We start from the raw sequence: 8,883 nt of genomic DNA, 5'->3' as shown, positions 1-8,883 counted from the left end.
TCAATAACAATTGCTGTGGTTTTTCACTTCATTGATAGTACTCCAAGCACCTTTGCTTGTTTTCAAAGATCCTTTCATTGTTAAGTTATTTTATCACATAATCTTCCTACTGGAGATTTTCTTGAAACTGGTAATTTGAACAGAGTGAGAGGTTTCACCTCTTCAACTTCTCTGCCTGCACAGCAGAACAGCACACACACTGCTGCCTCTCCGTAACAACTTGTGAAGGTCTCTGAGTCACATTGTTTAGTTTTGATGAAACTAAGTAAAATATCCGCAACTGACACATGAAACTGATTTATGCTTATTTATCAAACTTACTCTTCCGTTATTTATTATGTCAACTGTAAAACAAATTGAACCATCAAATTCACAACAAGAAGGATTCAGCGTGAATTCAAGAAAATACTCAAATGTTAGAAATGCTTCATTTTTAGTCTCCACTAATTCTGTTTTTCAGAAAGAAAAAAAAACAAAAAAACAACTTATGTCAATACATGCTGTTCACGCCAGTGGAGGAAGTAATCAGATCTTCACCACACAATACTAATTCCACACAGTTAAAACACGTCCTTACAGGTAAAAGTTGAACATCCTACCTGATTCAAGGTATAAATGTATAATAAGGAAAATATGTTTAAATTATTCAGAGTAAAAGTACTCCATACAAAAACATGTACGCTGTTATGCTATTATATGGAAGCATTAAAGGAACAGTTCACTCACAAATGATCATTCAGCCATTATGCTCACCCTAATGCTGATGGAAAGGTGGGTGAAGTTTTGTACTCGAAACATTTCAGAAGCGTCCCAGTAAAACAGTGTTGCAGCATTTTTTAAAAATGTTTAAGAATTTAAAAATCAACCAAAAAGGAGCATAAAACGGCTCCATGCAGCTCCCCAAAGGTCTGGAAGTGCTGAGATCCAAAAGAGATTTGAAAAGATGTTGTTTACATCCTTGACCTGGGTCAAGTCCCTGCATCCACTTCAGACGACGTGTGTGTTAACACTTATAGCTTAGAAATTACAGTTATGATTTCAGCTTTAAACAAAAGAGTGTAAATAACGTTTCAAGTGAATTCAGGATCTCGGGGCTTCTGCAAACTGCAAATCTACAAACTATAGGTGCAAAGTATCAGGGTTGCATATCAAAATGCAAATTTTAATCCCTTTGTGCTACACAAGAAAAACACGTTTTTTATTGGAGGATGAGTTCAGGAGTATGAGCAAAGAAGCTGCTTTGTAGTCTGGTGGTACAGTAATGGATACTCGTGTACCTTTTGTCAGACAGCAGCAGGGTGAACACACTGTGGCTGGGGTGGGTGATGTCTTTCAGTATCCTTTGGGCTCCGTGGGGACAAAAAAGATTCCCTTCGGAATTCTGAATGTTGGCTCCATGGCTACGGACAGTCCTGCACACAACAAAACGTTATTTGTAACTTCTTTCTCCGATTTGAATCCGAGCACATCAAATTATTCCGACCGCATCTCCGGAAAGGTTTTAATTGAGTTACTGTACGTCCTGCAGAGTGAACATGGCTGCAGCATTGTGTGGAAACACAGATGGGAATTGCAAAGATTTAAAACCTCAGAGGATCAGCAGATGTTGGCATGTGGTTGTGCTATAAAAAGATTTTTGTTTTTTAATTCGCCATCATTATTTCCAGTCAGGAGAGTGCAGCGGGCCATATTTCATGACAAAAGCTCAACCACATGCTTTAAGGATCCCGACAGAGTGCGGGGGCAGAGACTGCAATCCCACCCACGCTCTTACCCTCACCATAACCACACCAAATCTCGACCTAACCCCAACCAGCCCTAACCTTAACCAAACCACAGACATTTTCAAATTTCTAACCTTCACAAGACTTATATTGACACGTAATCAGTTGTAATTCTTTTGCTAAATGCAGCATTTCTGATAACAAAAACCAATGACAGAAAGGAATCACTTTGTTGATTTATAAATCCTCCTCTGATAGTGAAAAATGTGTTTGAAAGCTACTTTTTTTATGTCAAGTTTAAATATATAGGTTTAGGATTAAAATTACTGAATTAAAGTACAAAGTGCTATTTATTTGACCTGATTTCGAATTGGGTGATTGCAACTTGTGTTTTCATTTATCTATTTTGCATTTCCCAAAGCAGATGACAGTTGTTCCAAGACAGATATCACTATCAGACAATACCTCCGACACTGATCAAAGTGCTGGATGGGATTGTCTGTGAGTGTGTGAGTTTAAGAAACGATCCGATCCGAAGTAGCCAATATTCATACGAGCAACTTAAGTGTTTTTTACTTAAGTCAATTTTGGTTGACTTGTTGATATTTACTTCCTCCAAGGCGCTTATGTTCCCACCTGTGTCCTTCTGTTTGTTTGTTGGTTGGTTTGTCAGCACGACTTCACCAAAAGCTTCTCAACTGTGGGTGGAGGATGGCTCTCAGGCCAGAGAAGACCCCATTTGTGTTATTACCTTGTTAATGTTGTATGTTTGAGTTTGAATTTATTCTCCAAAATGACACAGTGCCCCTTCAAACCCACCGTTTAGCCTTGGACACACAGAGTTTAAAAGCCTGCTACTCCCCTCCAGTTAGTTAGAACTGAAGAAGCCTCTTGGATGAGAGCTGAAACATTTTCAAGAAACTGAAAGACGTCCAGTTGCCTATGATACAGCACTCAGAATGTGAATCATATTAGAATTCGCATTGTCCTGCTGACGAGAAACAATCTGCTTATTCCTCTTTCTCCACCTCCTCTCTTTTCACGCGGGGCTCCCTTCTGATGGACCACGGGCCCCTGGGGTCATCTGCCTCTCCTGGCTCCTGCCGCCTCACATATTGACGGTTCTGGATCGTCATTCCCTGGGCTCCGCTGGATCATTGTTCTCCTCTGTTTTAATATCTCCTTATATCTGTATTTCTGTAAAATGTGATTGCCTCTTCACTTTGATCTTCTCTGTTTTACTGCTAATTATCTTGCATGGCCTGCCCTCTTCCAGGAGGTGGAGAGGAGGTTGTGTAGCTCAGGCACCACTTGGCCATGCCAAGGCCTGCCCAGTCGTCTCCTGGATCCACACACTTTACATATATAATAATTTCTATCAGATATTCTGTCAAAGCAATCTGTAAGCTGTGATTTTGTGGTTCGGTTCTGCACGTGCAACATCTATTGCATGTCTGTCCACTCTGGGAGAAGGATCCCCCCTCCGTGGCTCTTTCTCAGGTTTCCTCCGTCGTTTTTTCCCCCCTGTTTAAATGCTTTTCTCAATATGACAAGTTGTCGAGGGTCAAATGACAGAGGATGTTGTTCGCTGTACAGTTTGTAAAGCCCACTGAGGCTATGTGATTGTGAATTTTGGGCTATATAAATAAAATGATTTGATTTGAATTCATATTGATTTGACTGATTCAGTGCTGCTTATTAATTCATCTGACAGACGGCTTTGACATTTCTGTGAATCTACTCTGGTCATCATATAGATTTGACTGAATCAGAGCTGATTATAAATTAATTCGACAGACAGAGTGACCGAGAGCTTTAACATTCTTGTGGATCTACTCTGGTCATCATATAGGCTAGATTTGACTGAATCAGTGCTGCTTATTAATTTAACAGCTGTATTATTTGTATCTCGTTGACTGCTGTGTCCCACACACGGTGAAAACACTGACTGACTTCCTTTAAAGATGAATAATGAATGACACACTCAGCGGATCGATGTTTAAAAATTAGTTGCACTCTCTCACCCCACCCCCCTCTTCCCCCTCCACCTCCGGCGGCGCGTCTGCGCATGCGCAACCCTGCTCCAGGAGTGCTGTTTCGGCCTGTTCCGCGGCCGCTCGGTCATTTTCGCCTCTTTGTTTTACTGATAGTGGATTTAACTCGGATTCAACCCAATATCCAGCGGACCGTGCTGCTCCCGAACAGGTTAGTTCGCCTAACTACTCTTCCCCTCTTAATGTTCCGTCCTCGGCGGGTGTTCGACCGGTGTACGGTCCCGGTTCGAGCCCCCTCCTCCTCATTTTTCGCATGTCTCTTTCCGCTTGGTGCTACGGGGCATGCTATACGTGTTGTTTTATGTGTCTATGTGGTGGTGTATGGCGGCGCCGGGCCCTGCAGTTGCACACCGGGGATGGGGTTTTTTTTTAAGGGGGAAACGTGCTTTGTTAAGACGGCTTTAAAGCTAGCCGGGTCCGCACACACGGCTAGCCGAGCCGGAGACGAGGCTGTGGCAGCCGCCTCTCTGCCTGTCTCGTCATGTTTAAATGCTGTTGTTCCTCTCAGCCAAACACCAATTCTTCTTTCCCATTGAGCAGGAATGTTCTTGAGAAAAGCCTCCTGGTCCACCATTAGGCTAACCTCTGCCTCCTGCCGTCCAAAGTTCAGTGTGTGTTTGTTTGTGTGTGTGTGTGTAGGATCTACATGAGGTTCGGATTAAATCAAGACAGAAAGTTGGTGCATTTTTTTCCTTCAGGGTGGATGTCGCCCCTCGCCAGACTGCTGCTGCTGCTGCAGCAAGCCCTGTGTGACATTGTGGGGGGGAAAGGCATGCAGAGAGCAGCCAACAAGTCTGTGCAGTTTTCTAAAAATCTAAACCATCACACAGAGAGGAGCATGTCTCTGAACCGAGCTCACACCAGGCGTTAGATTCAGGGGTTGCCTCAACTTTTCTCTCACAAGGGACCCTACAACACAGGAAGCATGGTGAGGTTGATTTGCAGGTCAAAAGCTGTAGGTGTGGAGGTGAAAACTGGGTTAAATGTGGTCATGGAGTGGAGGTTTCATTGACTCATCCACGTATTCAGAGCCTCACTGGCTCATCAAGCCACTTTTGTCTCTATTTAAGTCTTTATATGAAGAAGAAGGCTGTTTCACAGTCATCTGTTGCAGGATTTTGTCACATCTCAACTAGTTCGAAAGTAAATTGTGGTTTAAATTACAAAAGTGTGACGTGATGGACACTGAGAATTAACTCTACAGTGAAATGTATAATGCAGGAAAAATATGCTTGGGGAAGTTCACACTTATTAAATTCCGAGTTAAGTTTGTCTGATATCTGTATCAGAATGTTTTAATCAATACATCAGTGCCTAAAAAAGAAGGTAGACAAGTGCATTGTTTGTTGGCTGTCTGTTTATAAGCACTGTCTCATCCACATATTAAGAGCCTCACTGACTCATCAAGCCACTTTTGCCTATAATTAAGTCTTTAAATGAAGATGAAAGCTGTTTCACATTCAGCTGTTGCAGGATTTTGTCTCATTTTGATCTCAACTATTTTGAAAGTCATTTATGGTTCAAGTTACATTAGTGTGATGGACACTGCGAAGGAACTTCAGGGTGATGTAAGAAACATTTGTCTTGAAGTTAATCTTTTAAAATGAACAATACTAGCGTATTCATAGCTTCTTCAGTGTAATTTGAAATCCTGAATGATATATGAGTCGGACGATTTTGGTGCAATATGAAAACTTAAACTCTGAGGTTATAATGCAGTAAAAAGATGTTTGGAGTAGTTCACAATCTTAAAATGCCCTGTTTAGTTCCCAGATCATTACCAAAAATGTGTATTTCCTGATATCTGTATCAACATTTTTTAATCAGTACCTATCAGTATTGGTATCTGCCAAAAAAAAATAGGTAGAGGAGTGAAGGTTTTTTCAACTGTCTATGAATAAGCATAGTCTCCACCACTTATTAACAGCCTCACTGTCTCATCAAGTCACTTTTGTCTGTAATTAAGTCTTCAAAGAAGAAGAAAGCTGTTTCACATTCGTCTGTTGGAGAATTTTGTCACATCTCAACGAGTTTGAAAGGCATTTGTGGTTCAAGTTACACAAGTGTGATGCGATGAACACTGCAATTAGAGAGTGTAATGCAGGGAAAAGATGCTTGGAGTAGCTTACACATATTGCATGTGCAGTGAAGGAATTTGCGTTGCGAATCTTTGTCAAAAATCTGATTTTTAAAGGATCTATATATCTATTAGTATCTCCCCCATAGATCAGGTTATACAGGCTTGGGTCATTTTTAAAAAAATCATTTTTGATGCGTTAATTTAACTGATTTGTGAGAAACCACGTCAGAAGTGATGCAAATTCAAAGCAGTGTATTTTTGTTGATCTTAAATTGTTTGGATCTTTGTCAGGCATGTTAGGGATATTTTAAAGCTTAATTTTCTTAAAACCAATGACAAAAAATATTTCCCCTCCCCCTGTCCAGTACAGCGTCCTGCTTTATACTTCCTAGATACACACACATTTCTGAAAGTATTTCTCAGCTGAGGATGGAGAGTTCTGCGCTGTACATTTAGATATAGTCATTGAAACACTCTTGAATAACATGTAATCTAGAGTGTCTGCAGGTTCTTTAAAAGTCTTACATTTCAAAATATTGGGCCATAAGTCATTAAATACTGTTTAATTTAAATTTTATGCACTCTTAATTGTCTCAAACATCTTATTTTATGTATCCATCTTTTGATTACTTTTTGGCAAAATTAGTCAAGCTGTTCTGGACTAACGCCCACATTTCTGATGTAACAAGTCTTTAAACCTACCACTGAATCCTTTTACTTTTTATTTAGACTTACCTGTTGACAAGATGTCAGCCTAGATTAACCTTTCTCTCTTTAATAACCATATTCTTACATAAACCTACCACTGCACAGGACCACAATCAAAACAAGACATGTCATGTGAGACACTGATCAACATTTTTCACCTTTTCTGACAATTTGTAGACTGAACAGCTAATCGATTATTCAAGAAATGATCTAAAGGTTAATCAACCCTAAAACATTTTCACTGTAGACGCCCTCTTAGTTGTCTTAAATCTTTAACTTCTCTGCTAAATTTAGCAAATGGTAGTGTAGGCGTCTAGACATCTTTTGATCTCCACATCATGTCATCAATAGACACACTATAAACCACAGACCTCTGTACTGAGCAGACATTTGATGCAGGGAAACCAAAGGATATTAATCAAGTTGTTGAGTTCAAATCAGGCCACTGACTGTATATTGACATTAAAGCTGCACCAGGCGTTGTCATCGTGTGCAGACTGGCGGCTCCAATCAGCAGTGAAATTTTGCATAAAGACAACCCCATAACCTGGCTTACAGACTTGTTTGTTGAAAGCACTTGACTCACATGTTGCCTGCTAATTAATTATTATTTTACGATTTTCTGCCGTTTTTAAGCTTCAATAGCTTCAAATTGGATAACACGCTGCTGCTAAACTGCACCCGTTGTGCCTGTGTTTCAACAGCCGAGACACTCTGATGGCTTTATACCATCAGAGAGGACGGAGCTCTGATGTTGCCGAGTCCAGCTTCTCCTTTGACGGTGCTTTGACTCGCACTTTTAACTATATTAAGATTTTTATTTTTTTGGAAAAATGTACCGACATCAGTCAGAAATGTTACTTTACTAGCTAAACCTCATCTTGCTGGGCTTGTTTTAAAACCCACAGAAGGACCTCGCTGACCTGAATGATGGTTCTTGGCCAGCCGAATGCTTCTTGGCCTTCACTCAAAGATACCATATGATATGGCTGTTGCATATGACCGCACATACCTGGCAAGCATTGCATTTCATGTCAGACTTCTGCTTACTTTGCAGGGAAGCCCCAAATTACCCTCGGCTTTTTTGGACAGCTGACCTCTGACCTGAAATTGAATAATAGATAATACGTTTTTTTTTTTTAATACAACTGCAAATGATCAAAAAGACATTTATTTTGATCTATTACCCCAAAACATGCATCCACGCAGTGTTTAAACAATGTTAATGGTCCCTCCGGGCAGTCAGATGGAATGGCCCTGTCGGCCCTACAGGACCGACGAGCAGGATATGGCCTCTTTAGGACCAGTAGTGCTTGATAATGAAAAAAACTCAATAGCGGCACAGGCGCCAGAAGATGCATTTGTCTTTTCTTGGACAGGAAATTATCTCAGGCAGCTTCCTAAATGAGCTACTGAGCAACTGTAGAGAATCACTTGTCTGCAAATCAGGCTGCAGTTTATAGAAGCTGTTCTCTTCCTCCTCCTCAACACAGTTTCTCTGAACATTTGATAAGAAGTTGGAAAATGAATTCTATAGAAACAGCAAATTATATTCCAGGTGCAGTTTTGTGAAGACAGATTTAATTCTGTTTAATTCCTGATGGACTCAACGATGGTTTTGGCTGTCCAAGACCAGCAGAGTTTATTTGTATTGTATGGGGAATTCAGACGGGGTTAAAAAGGCTGTATTGTTACGGGCCTTGAACTGCTCAGCAGTTTATAACATAAGAAAGAATTTTACAACTTTAAACTTATCACAGCAATGAAAATTTAATCCTATGTCTTGGTTAATTTCTATAGTGAACACCAGACTTGTGTTGTTCATGTTGGGCTTCTGACACACCAGGTTGACGGTTGGCTGTCAGGCCTTTGGTAATTGTTTATGGCCCCATTTTAATTTTTTTTTTGTCCTACACTAGTCACTGCTTGTTAATGGCTATTAGTCCGAGTGAGCACCTTGAATCGCCAGTGAAAATCCGTCTGATTGGCTGTTCAGCTAATCATTGCATGAAAAGTGATATGGGAAAACGAATGGAAAGCCACTTGAGCATGACCCTTAATTATCTATTGCTTTTCCCATTTATGGCGGTTTCTCCTTACTTTTCACTTCAGGTAGTGCAGCTCAATCCCTGGCCCGTGTGTGACGTGTTGTGAACCCCACCGCAAAAGTACTTATTATTCTCCTAGCATGCAGGTCCTACTAGTGAAAGTTTGTTCACACCAACAGATTAAAAATGACAGGAAACAGGTGTGAACAAACAAGTGAAACATGGCACTATGTAGGGCTGCACGATTCTTGAAAAAATGTGGATCACGA

The 8,883-nt window shown here is 40.6% G+C and overlaps 1 protein-coding gene across 1 annotated transcript in view; it reads left to right on the top strand.

Moving 5' to 3' along the window:
- Nucleotides 1–3,789: 3,789 nt before the first annotated feature.
- Nucleotides 3,790–8,883, top strand: part of pcgf3 (polycomb group ring finger 3) — a 77,436-nt gene continuing 72,342 nt past the window's right edge. The window contains exon 1 of the mRNA XM_030396803.1: nucleotides 3,790–3,929. The gene's annotated coding sequence lies outside the window, so the exon portion shown is untranslated. The remainder of the gene's footprint in view (nucleotides 3,930–8,883) is intronic.

This window comes from Sparus aurata, chromosome 18, assembly GCF_900880675.1.
Source record: "Sparus aurata chromosome 18, fSpaAur1.1, whole genome shotgun sequence".
NCBI lineage: Eukaryota > Metazoa > Chordata > Actinopteri > Spariformes > Sparidae > Sparus > Sparus aurata.
Note: the sequence above shows the minus strand (reverse complement) of the source record. Positions and strands in the feature narration are given on the sequence as shown.